The sequence below is a fragment of the Lutjanus erythropterus genome, unplaced genomic scaffold (genome assembly GCF_056507025.1).
Source record: "Lutjanus erythropterus isolate fLutEry1 unplaced genomic scaffold, fLutEry1.hap2 Scaffold_155, whole genome shotgun sequence".
NCBI classification, from domain to species: Eukaryota; Metazoa; Chordata; class Actinopteri; order Lutjaniformes; family Lutjanidae; genus Lutjanus; species Lutjanus erythropterus.
Window position 1 is genome coordinate 545,157 of NW_028146632.1, and position 20,504 is coordinate 565,660.

General features: G+C 45.2%; 5 non-coding genes across 5 annotated transcripts; all 5 read right to left on the minus strand.

Annotated features, from left to right (window-relative positions):
- Positions 1-1,427: 1,427 nt before the first annotated feature.
- Positions 1,428-1,546, minus strand: LOC146304318 (5S ribosomal RNA). Its single transcript, XR_014769418.1, has one exon. It is a non-coding gene; the product is annotated as a 5S ribosomal RNA (ribosomal RNA).
- Positions 1,547-3,952: 2,406 nt separating this feature from the next.
- LOC146304319 (5S ribosomal RNA) lies at positions 3,953-4,071 on the minus strand. Its single transcript, XR_014769419.1, has one exon. It is a non-coding gene; the product is annotated as a 5S ribosomal RNA (ribosomal RNA).
- A 3,713-nt stretch (positions 4,072-7,784) lies between these two features.
- LOC146304320 (5S ribosomal RNA) lies at positions 7,785-7,903 on the minus strand. The gene has a single exon (XR_014769392.1). It is a non-coding gene; the product is annotated as a 5S ribosomal RNA (ribosomal RNA).
- A 1,911-nt stretch (positions 7,904-9,814) lies between these two features.
- On the minus strand, positions 9,815-9,933 carry LOC146304321 (5S ribosomal RNA). The gene has a single exon (XR_014769411.1). It is a non-coding gene; the product is annotated as a 5S ribosomal RNA (ribosomal RNA).
- Positions 9,934-11,838: 1,905 nt separating this feature from the next.
- Positions 11,839-11,957, minus strand: LOC146304322 (5S ribosomal RNA). The gene has a single exon (XR_014769427.1). It is a non-coding gene; the product is annotated as a 5S ribosomal RNA (ribosomal RNA).
- Positions 11,958-20,504: the final 8,547 nt, after the last annotated feature.

The window sequence follows — 20,504 nt, forward strand, 5'->3', positions numbered from 1 at the left end:
ATCGAGTCTCTACGAGGTCGGGAAGTGGGTCAACCAGAACTCTGGTGCATACCTCCATGGGTTTTTGTGGATTAACTTTTGAAGGGAAAGTGATACAGACTTGAAACCAGGCTCTGGCGCCCAATTTTCGGACATTCCGGATCGAAAGGTACCACCATCGAGTCTCTACAGGCTCTGCACCCCCATAACTTGTCTGTACACACACACACACACACACCACACACACACGCACACACACACACACAAGTGAACACATCAGAATGTTAGGTGGCTGTGATGTCATCAAAGGGAATGTGATGACGTCACAGACCCTGTGCTTTGATCTAGCATGGGCTCTGTGATGCCATCAGTGTTTAGGTCATAACCCTACCACCATGTCATTATCATACCTCGACATGTTTTCGGGGGATAACTTTTGAAGGGAAGGTGGTAGAGACTTGAAACCAAGCTCTGCGCCCCCATTTGCGGACATTCCGGTTCCGATGGTACCACCATCGAGTCTCTACGACGTCAGGAAGTGGGTCAACCAGAACCTCGAGGACTCTGGTGCATACCTCAACACGTTTTCGGGGGATAACTTTTGAAGGGAAGGTGGTAGAGACTTGAAACCAAGCTCTGCGCCCCCATTTGCGGACATTCCGGTTCCGATGGTACCACCATCGAGTCTCTACGACGTCAGGAAGTGGGTCAACCAGAACCTCGAGGACTCTGGTGCATACCTCGACACGTTTTCGGGGGATAACTTTTGAAGGGAAGGTGGTAGAGACTTGAAACCAAGCTCTGTCCCTCCCCCCCCCCACCCCATTTGCAGACATTCCGGATCCAACGGTACCACCACCGAGTCTCTACGAGGTCGGGAAGTGGGTCAACCAGAACCTCACCACATCTACGGTAAGTGAGCTGCTGCACCCTTAAACCTGCTGTCCAACATGTCATAGACATTATTCTAAAAGCTGCAATTTAAAAATAAATCTGCAGATCATAGGCCATGTCTTTGACTATGTTTAAAGTTTCTGTGAGTTGAGGACAGCAGTTACACCTCCAAATGATACACATAACATTCATGTTGCAGAGAAAAATCTAATCGATGATGGGTATTTGGAAAATTTTATTAAATGATCTACAACTGTAGTTAATTTTGGAATAGTTTCTGTTGATGGACTGTATCATATATACTTCTCAAGCTACATGCTATATGTATTTACATGAGCGCACACAGTCTTTGGGGAGTGAGAGACTATTGATTTTGGAGCTAATCATCCAGAGTTAATGAGAGCAGAATTATTCTGAACAGTCAACTTATTCTCTTCTCTCCTTGAAATAAGGAATAGTTTTGTGAGGCTGATAACTGATGTAATTGAGAGTCCAGAGACATACAAAAATCTGCATCCACTGAGGAGGCAGCAGCGCCCTCTGCTGTTTGAAAAAGCTTACAGCACCTGGTATTCCCAGGCGGTCTCCCATCCAAGTACTAACCAGGCCCGACCCTGCTTAGCTTCCGAGATCTGACGAGATCGGGCGTGTTCAGGGTGGTATGGCCGTAAGCGAAGGAAGCAGGGACAAAGACACATTTTAAAGGTGCTGAGAAATCACACTGTGCAGACTTTGTGTATGAAAATGTAGAAATAGATTTAAAACATTTATTAATTCATATGTTTCTCAATTACCTTTTTAAAAAAAAACAAAACAAAAAAACTATTACGCGTATTCATTGTTTTAGTCTTTTTTTTAACCATATTTAGCTCACTAGCCAATCAGGTTTTCGGGGGATAACTTTTCAAGGGATGGTGATAGAGACTTGAAACCAAGCTCTGCACCCCCATTTGCGGACATTCCGGTTCCAATGGTACCACCATCGAGTCTCTACGAGGTCGGGAAGTGGGTCAACCAGAACCTCGAGGACTCTGGTGCATACCTCGACGGGTTTTCGGGGGATAACTTTTGAAGGGATGGCGGTAGAGACTTGAAATCAAGCTCTGCATCCCCATTTGCGGACATTCCGGATCCGACGGTACCACCATCGAGTCTCTACGAGGTCGGGAAGTGGGTCAACCAGAACTCTGGTGCATACCTCCATGGGTTTTTGTGGATTAACTTTTGAAGGGAAAGTGATACAGACTTGAAACCAGGCTCTGGCGCCCAATTTTCGGACATTCCGGATCGAAAGGTACCACCATCGAGTCTCTACAGGCTCTGCACCCCCATAACTTGTCTGTACACACACACACACACACACCACACACACACGCACACACACACACACACACAAGTGAACACATCAGAATGTTAGGTGGCTGTGATGTCATCAAAGGGAATGTGATGACGTCACAGACCCTGTGCTTTGATCTAGCATGGGCTCTGTGATGCCATCAGTGTTTAGGTCATAACCCTACCACCATGTCATTATCATACCTCGACACGTTTTCGGGGGATAACTTTTGAAGGGAAGGTGGTAGAGACTTGAAACCAAGCTCTGCGCCCCCATTTGTGGACATTCCGGTTCCGATGGTACCACCATCGAGTCTCTACGACGTCAGGAAGTGGGTCAACCAGAACCTCGAGGACTCTGGTGCATACCTCGACACGTTTTCGGGGGATAACTTTTGAAGGGAAGGTGGTAGAGACTTGAAACCAAGCTCTGCGCCCCCATTTGCGGACATTCCGGTTCCGATGGTACCACCAACGAGTCTCTACGACGTCAGGAAGTGGGTCAACCAGAACCTCGAGGACTCTGGTGCATACCTCGACACGTTTTCGGGGGATAACTTTTGAAGGGAAGGTGGTAGAGACTTGAAACCAAGCTCTGCGCCCCCATTTGCGGACATTCCGGTTCCGATGGTACCACCATCGAGTCTCTACGACGTCAGGAAGTGGGTCAACCAGAACCTCGAGGACTCTGGTGCATACCTCGACACGTTTTCGGGGGATAACTTTTGAAGGGAAGGTGGTAGAGACTTGAAACCAAGCTCTGCGCCCCCATTTGCGGACATTCCGGTTCCGATGGTACCACCATCGAGTCTCTATGACGTCAGGAAGTGGGTCAACCAGAACCTCGAGGACTCTGGTGCATACCTCGACAGGTTTTCGGGGGATAACTTTTGAAGGGAAGGTGGTAGAGACTTGAAACCAAGCTCTGCGCCCCCATTTGCGGACATTCCGGTTCCGATGGTACCACCATCGAGTCTCTACGACGTCAGGAAGTGGGTCAACCAGAACCTCGAGGACTCTGGTGCATACCTCGACACGTTTTCGGGGGATAACTTTTGAAGGGAAGGTGGTAGAGACTTGAAACCAAGCTCTGTCCCCCCCCCCCCCCCCCCCCCACCCCATTTGCAGACATTCCGGATCCAACGGTACCACCATCGAGTCTCTACGAGGTCGGGAAGTGGGTCAACCAGAACCTCACCACATCTACGGTAAGTGAGCTGCTGCACCCTTAAACCTGCTGTCCAACATGTCATAGACATTATTCTAAAAGCTGCAATTTAAAAATAAATCTGCAGATCATAGGCCATGTCTTTGACTATGTTTAAAGTTTCTGTGAGTTGAGGACAGCAGTTACACCTCCAAATGATACACATAACATTCATGTTGCAGAGAAAAATCTAATCGATGATGGGTATTTGGAAAATTTTATTAAATGATCTACAACTGTAGTTAATTTTGGAATAGTTTCTGTTGATGGACTGTATCATATATACTTCTCAAGCTACATGCTATATGTATTTACATGAGCGCACACAGTCTTTGGGGAGTGAGAGACTATTGTTTTTGGAGCTAATCATCCAGAGTTAATGAGAGCAGAATTATTCTGAACAGTCAACTTATTCTCTTCTCTCCTTGAAATAAGGAATAGTTTTGTGAGGCTGATAACTGATGTAATTGAGAGTCCAGAGACATACAAAAATCTGCATCCACTGAGGAGGCAGCAGCGCCCTCTGCTGTTTGAAAAAGCTTACAGCACCTGGTATTCCCAGGCGGTCTCCCATCCAAGTACTAACCAGGCCCGACCCTGCTTAGCTTCCGAGATCTGACGAGATCGGGCGTGTTCAGGGTGGTATGGCCGTAAGCGAAGGAAGCAGGGACAAAGACACATTTTAAAGGTGCTGAGAAATCACACTGTGCAGACTTTGTGTATGAAAATGTAGAAATAGATTTAAAACATTTATTAATTCATATGTTTCTCAATTACCTTTTTAAAAAAACAAAAAACAAAAAAACTATTACGCGTATTCATTGTTTTAGTCTTTTTTTTAACCATATTTAGCTCACTAGCCAATCAGGTTTTCGGGGGATAACTTTTCAAGGGATGGTGATAGAGACTTGAAACCAAGCTCTGCACCCCCATTTGCGGACATTCCGGTTCCAATGGTACCACCATCGAGTCTCTACGAGGTCGGGAAGTGGGTCAACCAGAACCTCGAGGACTCTGGTGCATACCTCGACGGGTTTTCGGGGGATAACTTTTGAAGGGATGGCGGTAGAGACTTGAAATCAAGCTCTGCATCCCCATTTGCGGACATTCCGGATCCGACGGTACCACCATCGAGTCTCTACGAGGTCGGGAAGTGGGTCAACCAGAACTCTGGTGCATACCTCCATGGGTTTTTGTGGATTAACTTTTGAAGGGAAAGTGATACAGACTTGAAACCAGGCTCTGGCGCCCAATTTTCGGACATTCCGGATCGAAAGGTACCACCATCGAGTCTCTACAGGCTCTGCACCCCCATAACTTGTCTGTACACACACACACACACACACCACACACACACGCACACACACACACACACAAGTGAACACATCAGAATGTTAGGTGGCTGTGATGTCATCAAAGGGAATGTGATGACGTCACAGACCCTGTGCTTTGATCTAGCATGGGCTCTGTGATGCCATCAGTGTTTAGGTCATAACCCTACCACCATGTCATTATCATACCTCGACACGTTTTCGGGGGATAACTTTTGAAGGGAAGGTGGTAGAGACTTGAAACCAAGCTCTGCGCCCCCATTTGCGGACATTCCGGTTCCGATGGTACCACCATCGAGTCTCTACGACGTCAGGAAGTGGGTCAACCAGAACCTCGAGGACTCTGGTGCATACCTCGACACGTTTTCGGGGGATAACTTTTGAAGGGAAGGTGGTAGAGACTTGAAACCAAGCTCTGCGCCCCCATTTGCGGACATTCCGGTTCCGATGGTACCACCAACGAGTCTCTACGACGTCAGGAAGTGGGTCAACCAGAACCTCGAGGACTCTGGTGCATACCTCGACACGTTTTCGGGGGATAACTTTTGAAGGGAAGGTGGTAGAGACTTGAAACCAAGCTCTGCGCCCCCATTTGCGGACATTCCGGTTCCGATGGTACCACCATCGAGTCTCTACGACGTCAGGAAGTGGGTCAACCAGAACCTCGAGGACTCTGGTGCATACCTCGACAGGTTTTCGGGGGATAACTTTTGAAGGGAAGGTGGTAGAGACTTGAAACCAAGCTCTGCGCCCCCATTTGCGGACATTCCGGTTCCGATGGTACCACCATCGAGTCTCTACGAGGTCGGGAAGTGGGTCAACCAGAACCTCGAGGACTCTGGTGCATACCTCGACGGGTTTTCGGGGGATAACTTTTGAAGGGATGGCGGTAGAGACTTGAAATCAAGCTCTGCATCTCCATTTGCGGACATTCCGGATCCGACGGTACCACCATCGAGTCTCTACGAGGTCGGGAAGTGGGTCAACCAGAACTCTGGTGCATACCTCCATGGGTTTTTGTGGATTAACTTTTGAAGGGAAAGTGATACAGACTTGAAACCAGGCTCTGGCGCCCAATTTTCGGACATTCCGGATCGAAAGGTACCACCATCGAGTCTCTACAGGCTCTGCACCCCCATAACTTGTCTGTACACACACACACACACACACCACACACACACGCACACACACACACACAAGTGAACACATCAGAATGTTAGGTGGCTGTGATGTCATCAAAGGGAATGTGATGACGTCACAGACCCTGTGCTTTGATCTAGCATGGGCTCTGTGATGCCATCAGTGTTTAGGTCATAACCCTACCACCATGTCATTATCATACCTCGACACGTTTTCGGGGGATAACTTTTGAAGGGAAGGTGGTAGAGACTTGAAACCAAGCTCTGCGCCCCCATTTGCGGAAATTCCGGTTCCGATGGTACCACCATCGAGTCTCTACGAGGTCGGGAAGTGGGTCAACCAGAACCTCGAGGACTCTGGTGCATACCTCGACGGGTTTTCGGGGGATAACTTTTGAAGGGATGGCGGTAGAGACTTGAAATCAAGCTCTGCATCTCCATTTGCGGACATTCCGGATCCGACGGTACCACCATCGAGTCTCTACGAGGTCGGGAAGTGGGTCAACCAGAACTCTGGTGCATACCTCCATGGGTTTTTGTGGATTAACTTTTGAAGGGAAAGTGATACAGACTTGAAACCAGGCTCTGGCGCCCAATTTTCGGACATTCCGGATCGAAAGGTACCACCATCGAGTCTCTACAGGCTCTGCACCCCCATAACTTGTCTGTACACACACACACACACACACCACACACACACGCACACACACACACACAAGTGAACACATCAGAATGTTAGGTGGCTGTGATGTCATCAAAGGGAATGTGATGACGTCACAGACCCTGTGCTTTGATCTAGCATGGGCTCTGTGATGCCATCAGTGTTTAGGTCATAACCCTACCACCATGTCATTATCATACCTCGACACGTTTTCGGGGGATAACTTTTGAAGGGAAGGTGGTAGAGACTTGAAACCAAGCTCTGCGCCCCCATTTGCGGACATTCCGGTTCCGATGGTACCACCATCGAGTCTCTACGACGTCAGGAAGTGGGTCAACCAGAACCTCGAGGACTCTGGTGCATACCTCAACACGTTTTCGGGGGATAACTTTTGAAGGGAAGGTGGTAGAGACTTGAAACCAAGCTCTGCGCCCCCATTTGCGGACATTCCGGTTCCGATGGTACCACCATCGAGTCTCTACGACGTCAGGAAGTGGGTCAACCAGAACCTCGAGGACTCTGGTGCATACCTCGACACGTTTTCGGGGGATAACTTTTGAAGGGAAGGTGGTAGAGACTTGAAACCAAGCTCTGTCCCTCCCCCCCCCCACCCCATTTGCAGACATTCCGGATCCAACGGTACCACCACCGAGTCTCTACGAGGTCGGGAAGTGGGTCAACCAGAACCTCACCACATCTACGGTAAGTGAGCTGCTGCACCCTTAAACCTGCTGTCCAACATGTCATAGACATTATTCTAAAAGCTGCAATTTAAAAATAAATCTGCAGATCATAGGCCATGTCTTTGACTATGTTTAAAGTTTCTGTGAGTTGAGGACAGCAGTTACACCTCCAAATGATACACATAACATTCATGTTGCAGAGAAAAATCTAATCGATGATGGGTATTTGGAAAATTTTATTAAATGATCTACAACTGTAGTTAATTTTGGAATAGTTTCTGTTGATGGACTGTATCATATATACTTCTCAAGCTACATGCTATATGTATTTACATGAGCGCACACAGTCTTTGGGGAGTGAGAGACTATTGATTTTGGAGCTAATCATCCAGAGTTAATGAGAGCAGAATTATTCTGAACAGTCAACTTATTCTCTTCTCTCCTTGAAATAAGGAATAGTTTTGTGAGGCTGATAACTGATGTAATTGAGAGTCCAGAGACATACAAAAATCTGCATCCACTGAGGAGGCAGCAGCGCCCTCTGCTGTTTGAAAAAGCTTACAGCACCTGGTATTCCCAGGCGGTCTCCCATCCAAGTACTAACCAGGCCCGACCCTGCTTAGCTTCCGAGATCGGACGAGATCGGGCGTGTTCAGGGTGGTATGGCCGTAAGCGAAGGAAGCAGGGACAAAGACACATTTTAAAGGTGCTGAGAAATCACACTGTGCAGACTTTGTGTATGAAAATGTAGAAATAGATTTAAAACATTTATTAATTCATATGTTTCTCAATTACCTTTTTAAAAAAAAACAAAACAAAAAAACTATTACGCGTATTCATTGTTTTAGTCTTTTTTTTAACCATATTTAGCTCACTAGCCAATCAGGTTTTCGGGGGATAACTTTTCAAGGGATGGTGATAGAGACTTGAAACCAAGCTCTGCACCCCCATTTGCGGACATTCCGGTTCCAATGGTACCACCATCGAGTCTCTACGAGGTCGGGAAGTGGGTCAACCAGAACCTCGAGGACTCTGGTGCATACCTCGACGGGTTTTCGGGGGATAACTTTTGAAGGGATGGCGGTAGAGACTTGAAATCAAGCTCTGCATCCCCATTTGCGGACATTCCGGATCCGACGGTACCACCATCGAGTCTCTACGAGGTCGGGAAGTGGGTCAACCAGAACTCTGGTGCATACCTCCATGGGTTTTTGTGGATTAACTTTTGAAGGGAAAGTGATACAGACTTGAAACCAGGCTCTGGCGCCCAATTTTCGGACATTCCGGATCGAAAGGTACCACCATCGAGTCTCTACAGGCTCTGCACCCCCATAACTTGTCTGTACACACACACACACACACACCACACACACACGCACACACACACACACACACACACAAGTGAACACATCAGAATGTTAGGTGGCTGTGATGTCATCAAAGGGAATGTGATGACGTCACAGACCCTGTGCTTTGATCTAGCATGGGCTCTGTGATGCCATCAGTGTTTAGGTCATAACCCTACCACCATGTCATTATCATACCTCGACATGTTTTCGGGGGATAACTTTTGAAGGGAAGGTGGTAGAGACTTGAAACCAAGCTCTGCGCCCCCATTTGCGGACATTCCGGTTCCGATGGTACCACCATCGAGTCTCTACGACGTCAGGAAGTGGGTCAACCAGAACCTCGAGGACTCTGGTGCATACCTCGACACGTTTTCGGGGGATAACTTTTGAAGGGAAGGTGGTAGAGACTTGAAACCAAGCTCTGCGCCCCCATTTGCGGACATTCCGGTTCCGATGGTACCACCATCGAGTCTCTACGACGTCAGGAAGTGGGTCAACCAGAACCTCGAGGACTCTGGTGCATACCTCGACACGTTTTCGGGGGATAACTTTTGAAGGGAAGGTGGTAGAGACTTGAAACCAAGCTCTGTCCCCCCCCCCTCCCCCCACCCCATTTGCAGACATTCCGGATCCAACGGTACCACCATCGAGTCTCTACGAGGTCGGGAAGTGGGTCAACCAGAACCTCACCACATCTACGGTAAGTGAGCTGCTGCACCCTTAAACCTGCTGTCCAACATGTCATAGACATTATTCTAAAAGCTGCAATTTAAAAATAAATCTGCAGATCATAGGCCATGTCTTTGACTATGTTTAAAGTTTCTGTGAGTTGAGGACAGCAGTTACACCTCCAAATGATACACATAACATTCATGTTGCAGAGAAAAATCTAATCGATGATGGGTATTTGGAAAATTTTATTAAATGATCTACAACTGTAGTTAATTTTGGAATAGTTTCTGTTGATGGACTGTATCATATATACTTCTCAAGCTACATGCTATATGTATTTACATGAGCGCACACAGTCTTTGGGGAGTGAGAGACTATTGTTTTTGGAGCTAATCATCCAGAGTTAATGAGAGCAGAATTATTCTGAACAGTCAACTTATTCTCTTCTCTCCTTGAAATAAGGAATAGTTTTGTGAGGCTGATAACTGATGTAATTGAGAGTCCAGAGACATACAAAAATCTGCATCCACTGAGGAGGCAGCAGCGCCCTCTGCTGTTTGAAAAAGCTTACAGCACCTGGTATTCCCAGGCGGTCTCCCATCCAAGTACTAACCAGGCCCGACCCTGCTTAGCTTCCGAGATCGGACGAGATCGGGCGTGTTCAGGGTGGTATGGCCGTAAGCGAAGGAAGCAGGGACAAAGACACATTTTAAAGGTGCTGAGAAATCACACTGTGCAGACTTTGTGTATGAAAATGTAGAAATAGATTTAAAACATTTATTAATTCATATGTTTCTCAATTACCTTTTTAAAAAAAAACAAAACAAAAAAACTATTACGCGTATTCATTGTTTTAGTCTTTTTTTTAACCATATTTAGCTCACTAGCCAATCAGGTTTTCGGGGGATAACTTTTCAAGGGATGGTGATAGAGACTTGAAACCAAGCTCTGCACCCCCATTTGCGGACATTCCGGTTCCAATGGTACCACCATCGAGTCTCTACGAGGTCGGGAAGTGGGTCAACCAGAACCTCGAGGACTCTGGTGCATACCTCGACGGGTTTTCGGGGGATAACTTTTGAAGGGATGGCGGTAGAGACTTGAAATCAAGCTCTGCATCCCCATTTGCGGACATTCCGGATATGACGGTACCACCATCGAGTCTCTACGAGGTCGGGAAGTGGGTCAACCAGAACTCTGGTGCATACCTCCATGGGTTTTTGTGGATTAACTTTTGAAGGGAAAGTGATACAGACTTGAAACCAGGCTCTGGCGCCCAATTTTCGGACATTCCGGATCGAAAGGTACCACCATCGAGTCTCTACAGGCTCTGCACCCCCATAACTTGTCTGTACACACACACACACACACACCACACACACACGCACACACACACACACACAAGTGAACACATCAGAATGTTAGGTGGCTGTGATGTCATCAAAGGGAATGTGATGACATCACAGACCCTGTGCTTTGATCTAGCATGGGCTCTGTGATGCCATCAGTGTTTAGGTCATAACCCTACCACCATGTCATTATCATACCTCGACATGTTTTCGGGGGATAACTTTTGAAGGGAAGGTGGTAGAGACTTGAAACCAAGCTCTGCGCCCCCATTTGCGGACATTCCGGTTCCGATGGTACCACCATCGAGTCTCTACGACGTCAGGAAGTGGGTCAACCAGAACCTCGAGGACTCTGGTGCATACCTCAACACGTTTTCGGGGGATAACTTTTGAAGGGAAGGTGGTAGAGACTTGAAACCAAGCTCTGCGCCCCCATTTGCGGACATTCCGGTTCCGATGGTACCACCATCGAGTCTCTACGACGTCAGGAAGTGGGTCAACCAGAACCTCGAGGACTCTGGTGCATACCTCGACACGTTTTCGGGGGATAACTTTTGAAGGGAAGGTGGTAGAGACTTGAAACCAAGCTCTGTCCCCCCCCCCTCCCTCCACCCCATTTGCAGACATTCCGGATCCAACGGTACCACCATCGAGTCTCTACGAGGTCGGGAAGTGGGTCAACCAGAACCTCACCACATCTACGGTAAGTGAGCTGCTGCACCCTTAAACCTGCTGTCCAACATGTCATAGACATTATTCTAAAAGCTGCAATTTAAAAATAAATCTGCAGGTCATAGGCCATGTCTTTGACTATGTTTAAAGTTTCTGTGAGTTGAGGACAGCAGTTACACCTCCAAATGATACACATAACATTCATGTTGCAGAGAAAAATCTAATCGATGATGGGTATTTGGAAAATTTTATTAAATGATCTACAACTGTAGTTAATTTTGGAATAGTTTCTGTTGATGGACTGTATCATATATACTTCTCAAGCTACATGCTATATGTATTTACATGAGCGCACACAGTCTTTGGGGAGTGAGAGACTATTGTTTTTGGAGCTAATCATCCAGAGTTAATGAGAGCAGAATTATTCTGAACAGTCAACTTATTCTCTTCTCTCCTTGAAATAAGGAATAGTTTTGTGAGGCTGATAACTGATGTAATTGAGAGTCCAGAGACATACAAAAATCTGCATCCACTGAGGAGGCAGCAGCGCCCTCTGCTGTTTGAAAAAGCTTACAGCACCTGGTATTCCCAGGCGGTCTCCCATCCAAGTACTAAGCAGGCCCGACCCTGGTTAGCTTCCGAGATCGGACGAGATCGGGCGTGTTCAGGGTGGTATGGCCGTAAGCGAAGGAAGCAGGGACAAAGACACATTTTAAAGGTGCTGAGAAATCACACTGTGCAGACTTTGTGTATGAAAATGTAGAAATAGATTTAAAACATTTATTAATTCATATGTTTCTCAATTACCTTTTTAAAAAAAAACAAAACAAAAAAACTATTACGCGTATTCATTGTTTTAGTCTTTTTTTTAACCATATTTAGCTCACTAGCCAATCAGGTTTTCGGGGGATAACTTTTCAAGGGATGGTGATAGAGACTTGAAACCAAGCTCTGCACCCCCATTTTTGGACATTCCGGATCCAACGAACTTCTCCTGCTTCCCATTTGCATCTGCTTCGTTGTACGGCTGGTTCTGTGAAGAAAAGAACAAAGGCAATGTAATAATACTGGAAAACATGCAAATGAAGCCATCATCATGAACATTTTTTTCCCCAGTAGTAGCCTTAACGAAAGGGGGGTAAAAAAGCCTTGTGAAGTCCAACAACAGGTGGCTTTGTAACACAGGGGGTTGTGATCAGTATATTTTATTACTGGAAGAAGGTCAAAGCTATCATTATGCTGTTTGGCTCTCCAGCATCTTAAGTCTAAGATATGTTTTTCAGAGTGGTCTTCCAGTTTGAATGCTGCTTTCGCTGAATGTAAATGGTTTAGAAATTGTAGTACCAAAAAATAAATATGTCCATTCTATATAAATGTGAACTTCTGTATAGAGAGAGATTAGCTTCATGGCAACATTCATCATCTTGTCATAAGAGCAAGGACACAATGATCATCATTCTCTTTGCACTGCAGGTTTTAACCTTGTATAGGAGGACTAGCACCACGTGCTGGTGCTGATGATGCTGATGATGCTGATGGTGCTGATGATGCTAATGATGCTGATGGTGCTGATGGTGCTGATGATGCTGATGGTGCTGATGATGCTGATGGTGCTGATGATGCAGATGTATCCATTATGTGTTCCATTTCACTGCTGGTACACTCATCTTCTGAAGTGTCACTGGAATCTCCTTCATTGGATTGTGGCAGTTTCTCTGGAAGTAGAAAATGATCTAAATTAAATCAACAATCAACAATTAATCTCACAGGCAGAATCTAGTACAGCATTTATAAAAACACAGAAATATGAAACCGAGTATCCATACCAGTGTTAAATAGATCAAAAATTAAGAACATGCCCAAACCTTCAGGGTCAATTTCGATATCATCCGGTGTCATCCCTTTGTACTGCGACACAGTCCCCCTCTCCATGGCCAGGAGCACTTTGCTCATTCTAGCAAGCTGCAGAGTTCCTTGGGGCAACCAATAGTACTGTCGGTGGATGCCAATATCATGGCCTAAGAAGTCGGCCAGTTGGTCAGACTCATTTTCCTCAAGGTTCAAGACCTGTGACATTGTTGCAATATGTTTTCGAAGCTTTGTTGAAGTCAGTGCTTCAGGGTGTTTGGCACCACAGAGTTTGGTATATTTTTGAAGGCACTCTCCCCCTCTGTAGGCTGACAAGGCTTCTGGTCTTCCAAACATGAATAAATTATCATTCGGTACACTGCAGCTTTCACGCATCTCAGCTAGCAGCTCCATAGCAGTCACCATAGATGGTTTTAACAAGACAGGGACCATCCTCCCCCTTTTCCCTCGGATCTCCACTCTTGCAAAGTACACGCACATCTTCCTTTCGAATGGAGTCAAGCAGATAGCCACGTCATCATGCAACGCTGACTTGTTCCAGGACCTAAAGGCAGTCAGTTACATCCTCGACACCTTTCCTGCTCTTCGTCTCTTCGTCTCTTCGTCTTCGTCGCTTCGAACCAAATTGGGGACACTCATGTACTTGGACCTCTTCACCACCAATACACGAGCCTATCCTAAAACTGGGGACACTTCACACACAATGTATCTGCACCAAACTGGGGACGTTTGTGTGTTGAACCCCTTACTATCAATGTAAGTCTGTATAATAACAATGTGGCAAACACCCACATGCTCCTATATCTGAGCCACACTCAGAGAGACAAGTCAACAGACTATCACTATTTGGGCAAGAGAAACACACTGGATTAAGCTGTGCTCTCATATATCCACCGATCAGGTGATGACCTCAGCATGAACAAACGGACAAACGAAAATGCTCAAATATGATCAATAGGTAACAATTCACATTAGCATGCAACTTGAACTTGGTAGCACTCATGCATTCAGACCTAGATCAGTGGCAGCTGCTGGCTAGAAGAGGCAACAAAAGTGCAGTGTAAGTACATTGATGAGTTTTCCATGGTGATTATTTCCCTGGTTAACTTAGGACACCTGTATTTCTGCTAATAATTAGTAGTTAGCTACAGAAAATAAACATAAATCCTATCTTTTGTCAGTTGGCAGTGTCAATCAATTTGATTTTCATTTTGCATTGTTTGAGAGTCATAACTAAACCTTGACTGAGTCACCAGATTATCATTGTTGTAAAATTATGTGTGACATCACACCAATATACTGTTTGGACTGACTGGTCTCCACAAAGGCTGTGCATGTCATCTGAACGATATCTTGCTGAAGCAATGGCATAATGTTTAATGTTGTTATGAGAAGTCTTAAAATATTTCTGGTTCATAATGAGACTATGGCAAGATAAATTAGACTGTGGGGGGTTGCCACATTCTGGGTAATTAATGGAGAACACTGATATTAAAGTTAGAACCCTTTATAGGTTAAGTTGAAGGACAATTCATTTGTTGGCAAACCAGTACTGCACGGACATAAAACTTCTTTGTAATATTTGGTTGCACTAGGGCTTATGATAATCAATTGCCCTGTCTTCTAATGTTATCATCTCAGCTTCTTAGCTGTGATCTATGCTGCCTAAAAATGTTAACGTTGTTCAGCCCTGTGAACAATGTCTGCTTTTCTTACTCCACTAGCCTTGCTTTGATCTTGTAATAATTACTCTGTCACAGAGCTGTTGTCTCCGTATCTAATGTATCTAGATACAAAGACATCTCTAGAGGAGCATTAGAAACATCTGAATTCGTCAAATGTCATATTGTATTCCACAGTCACAGCACACAGTAAGTCACTAACCCAATATAAACATGTACTTTTCTAAGTTACAATATATCTGACGAGAAAAAAGCAATTACACTGACTTACCATATACTCCCAAATTAGAAGCCCATCATCCTCACCAAGGTAGAGGCAAAGTGCCTTGAGAACTGCTGCCTTTTTTAGATTAACATCACTGTGTGAAGCCTGTGTGAAGAGATTCCACTGATTAAAACATTCATAAACACATAACTACAAAAAATATTTCCAATTTCCAACCTGTGGTAACCTACAAATACTGACTTCCAATCAGCTTTGTCAAGTTTGATCTATATAGCTCAATATTATGTCAAACATACTGTAAAAGTGACTTTTTTAACTACAAAATAACTGTGAAGCATGGCCTAGTTTTTATTTTAAAAAAAGTGAGGTATGAACATGTTGTTTTAACTCCTGTTTATTCAGAGACATACAGTACAGCTGACAACAATGCTGTCCTCTTAACACATAGGTGCTTAGTACAACTATAGCCCAATCTTATTACCACCACCTGAGAAAACAGGATTGAACTGGCACCTGTCTGATCACATGACTGCATCTCTAGCCCATATGGTATTATTGCCTTAAAAAGACAATATATATATTTTTTTATTTTTGCATCTTGCAAATAATCCAGACTTACTGATGACGCAAACTGGGGCTTCATATGGACAATACAATTACACAGTGTATGAAGTATGTATGAAAAAAAAATTCCATAACATCGTATACATAAATTTACAGGTAGTTTCTAGCCAGAAACATCTCCCTTCTTCTGGAAAACAGATGTCAGCTGGGGTAAAATATTGTCCAACTGTACCAAGAAGTTTGTCTCAAGTGGAAGTGTTGTAATCTGCTGGAATTCAGCATTTATCTGGTAGAAGTTAGAAGAGTAGCATGCCATCTTCTGCCCCCAAGTGGCCAAAATAAAGAACTGCTTCCTCTATAGAAGATTTGTCTCTCTCCAAATGTTGGTCATCTTTTGTTTTACCTTACATTTTAACAGCTGCACACTGAAATTGCATAATAAGGAGAGGGGAAAAGGCAAGCATGTGTTTACCTCATCAGTATGAAAGAATGCAGGCCACCTGGCTTTAAACTCCCTGACTGCTGGGGCAATTCCTCTTGATGGATAGGGACAAAATTTGACCCACACATTCAGTACGTGACAGAAAGTAGGAAGTCAGTAGCAGTGGCTTGGCAGTCGGAAGGCATGGTGAGTCAATTTTTGATTTAAGTGCAAATTTTGCAAAACACTGTGACCAAACTTGCAGAAACTTATTTAGGTAAGTTTACATGTTTTATGGAGGGTCAAGAGTGCTGAAATACATTTGGAAGCATTAATTAAGAATTAGAATGTAAATAGATGAAGATTTGGAGTCACACCCAGCTGAATAGATTGAAATTTGGAAGTGGAACTCTGAGCATTGAGGAGCGTTTTGGGGCAATTCCACTTGATTCATAGGGACAAAATTTGACCCACACATTCAGTACGTGACAGGAAATAGGAAGTCAGTAGCAGTGGCTTGGCATGTCCTCACTTGGTAGATATACAAGTCAGGTGAACTAGGGCCACCATATACGTTAGTTTTAACAAAAGCTACTGCAAGTCAGTACACTCATATTTGGCTGAACAGGCCTCGGTCATGTACTTGCAAAGTCTGCTAGTCATATGTTGCAAAGACTGGCCAATGGCTTGTTCAATTTCGTAGGTCTTAGTCAGTGGGCTGATGGCCATTGCTGTTCCCTGGTCAGGTTTAGCCATAGATAAGATGGATGGATGGATGAACCCAACATCTAGCCTCAAGAGCCTTTAATGCAGAAAAAACTCTGAGTCGATCTCCAAGTGGCATCGAACACTAACAGAAGATTCGCAGAGACCCTACCGTCCGGCATTCTGAAGCCCAACCCTCTAGTGTCTTCCCCAAGACTAGTCTCTTTCAGGGGTCTTGTAGTGGCCTTGAACCATAGTCTTTCAATTTAGTGTCCGGCGCAGGTCATCCAACGCTACTTTGTAGGAAATATCTTTATTTACCCCTTCATGAATAGCGACAATTGGCCAGAGGTCAGCAAAGGCCATCATCCCACAGGCAGGGGTTTAAGAAGCTCAATAAGCCATTAGCCAGTATCTGCAGACTGTTACTAACAGACTGCGCAAGTGCATGACTGAGGCCGATTCAGCCAAATATCGGTGTGCTGACTTGCACTCACTTTTGTTACAAAGTTGAAGTCTACCTGAACATTAGGTCCAATGGTTACTCCATCTATCAAAAAAAGAAAGGGACACAAACTGGACCCAAATTTCAGGAGGTCTTTGAAGACCAACTTCTCAGTATGTGAAGGACAACAAACCCAACATCTACCCTTGAGAGCCTTTCATGTAACAAAAAAACCCAAAAAACATCAACTCTAAGTTGACCTCCAAGTGGCATCAAACGTTAACAGAAGACTCACAGATACTCTATCGTACAGCATTCTGAATCCCAACCCTCTTGCATCTTCCCCAAGGCTAGTCCTTTTAAGAGGTCATGTAGGGGCCCCAGACCATGGTGGTTCAATTTAGGGTCCCACCCAGGTCAACTACTTTGTAGCCAAAGCTTTTTAAAAATCCTCATCTATGGCTAAACCTGACCAGTGAACAGCAATGGCCATCAGCCCACTGACTAAGACCTACGAAGTTTAACAATCCATTGGCCAGTCTTTGCAACATATGACTAGCAGACTTTGCAAGTATATGACCGAGGCCTGTTCAGCCAAATATCAGTGTACTGACTTGCAGTAGCTTTTGTAAAAACTAACATATATGGTGGTCCCAGGACACATGACTTGTATATCTACCACGTGAGGACGGACCCAAAAATTGCCCCCAAATTTCAAGTAGTCACTCGAGACCAGCTTCCCAATATGTAAAGGCTCATGAACCCAACATCTAACCTCAAGACCCTTTAATGCAGAAAAAACTCCGGTTCGATCTCCGAGTGGCATCGAACACTAACAGAAGACTCACAAAGACCCAACCGTCCGGCATTCTGAAGCCCAACCCTCTAGCGCATAAATTCTCAAAGTGCGGCCCCCCGGCCAATGGTGGCCCGCAGCAACATTTTTGGCGGCCTACAATGAATTACAGTTGGTAGTTTTAATCCAACTGTACTTTGCTTTGAAAGGATGAATTTCTCGATGGTGGTACCCTTGGATCTGGAATGTCCAAAAATGGGGGTGCAGAGCTTAGTTTCACGTCTCTACCACCTTTCCTTCAAACATTATCCTCCGAAAACTCATCGAGGTATGCACCAGGGTCCTCAAGGTTCTGGTTGACCCATTTCCCGACCTCATAGAGACTCGAGGTTGGCACCATTGGATCCGGAATGTCTGAAAATGGGGGTGCAGAGCTTGGTTTCAAGTCTCTACCACCATCCCTTCAAAAGTTATCCCCCGAAACCAGCAAAGGTATGCACCAGAGTCCTCAAGGTTCTGGTTGACCCACTTCCCAACGTCGTAGTGACTCGATGGTGGCACCGTTGGATCCGGAATGTCCAAAAATGGGGGTGCAGAGCTAAGTTTCACGTCTCTACCACCATCCTTTCAAAAGTTAGCCCCCGAAACCAGTCGAGGTATGCACCAGAGTCCTCAAGGTTCTGGTTGACCCACTTCCCGACATCGTAGAGACTCGAGGTTGGCAACGTTGGATCCGGAATGTCCGAAAATGTGGGTGCAGAGCTTGGGTTCAAGTCTCTACCACCATCCTTTCAATAGTTATCCCCCGAAAACCAGTGGAGGTATGATAATGACATGGTGCTAGGGTTATAACCTAACACTGATGGCATCACAGAGCCCATGCTAGATCAAAGCACAAGGTCCATGATGTCATCACATTCCCTTTGATGACATCACAGCCACCTAACATTCTGATGTGTTCACTTCTGTGTGTGTGTGTGTGTGTGTGTGTGTGTGTCAGTGTGACATCACAGAATTCTTTTGTGTCTTTGAGGACGTATCAACATTCTAGAACCTGTCTAGGACACATATAACAGTCAGCCTTTAGAAGACTCAAGACACACACAGCTTCACAAGTTGAAAAGATGCATGTGGACTGGACAGGACTTGGTTTCAAGTAAGAGCTCTTTGACATTTCAGACACATTACTTTCAAATTGTTACTCTTGGTGGAAATGGGACTTTTGTTTTAGGACACACTTGAAAAGCATGTGAACCTGTCATATAACGTCCAACTGTAACCAAGTTGTTTGTGGTAACTAGAGTTTAGACGGATGTTCTTTCACATTTCTGCATTTGGTTGTGTGCATTGTGCATTCGCTCCTGAGGCAAATGGAGATGACCACCTTTGTCTTCTGAAAACCTGTCCACCAACATCTGAGCAACATCTTTTTTGGTGCTATTGATCACCACAAGACATTCCTATGGTCAATATCTCCAAAACTTGCCAACTCATGTAAGAAAAATCTAGATGGATAAACAGAACTACAGGCCAGGGAAAAATGTGTATTTTTGATTTTGGTGTGAACTCTCCCTTCAAGAGAGAACACTGAACAGAATATATTCAAAATCGCTGCCATTGAGAGAAATGACACCCAAGGCCTTTCTCAAACCCAAGAGTGTAATGTATGGACTTGTGTTCCTAGAGAGACACTTCAAGCTTGGAAGAATGAACTCACAAGGACATGAGCACACAGAATGGTGCTGACAGTTTGAGACGATGTGTTCTTGCTGGTACTGTACAATAACCCCCACACAGACGCTGCCTACAGTGCTCCAAAACACTTTTTCCACAACAGATCCTAAGCTTAGCTGCTACACTAACAATAAAATGTCTATTTATTATGAGGAAGCAACAAAAACCTCTTTTCAATTTACTACTGTTTGTTTTCTGAAGTGTTTTTAATTAACACAAGCCTTGAATGTTCTGTACATCACAAGCCAATGGCAGGAAAATCTCTGGCAATGGCTTTTATTTGAGTCTCACACTGGATTTAAAAAGTAAAGACTTAAGATAAAATAACTATTTATATCAGGGATGGACCAATGTTAGCTGCCACCATCGGTATACTTTACCAAGAGACAGAAGAGGAGGCTCCTGAGCTGAGGAGGCGACTACAAGAGAGAAGAGCCAGGAGGAGGAGGAGGAGGAGGAGGATGAGGCTCCTGAGCTGCTGCTGCTGATGATATTGATGATGATGATGAGGATGATGAGGATGAGGAGGAGGAGGAGGAGGAGGAGGAGGAGGAGGAGGAGGGGGAGGAGGAGGAGGAGGCGGCTCCTGAGCTGCTGCTGATGATGATGTTGATGAGGAGGAGGGGGAGAAGGAGGAGGAGGATGAGGCTCCTGAGCTGCTGCTGCTGATGATATTGTTGATGATGATGAGGATGATGAGGAGGAGGATGAGGAGGAGGAGGAGGAGGAGGAGGAGGCTCAGGCTCCTGAGCTGTTGTTGTTGTTGTTGTTGTTGAGGAGGAGGAGGCTCC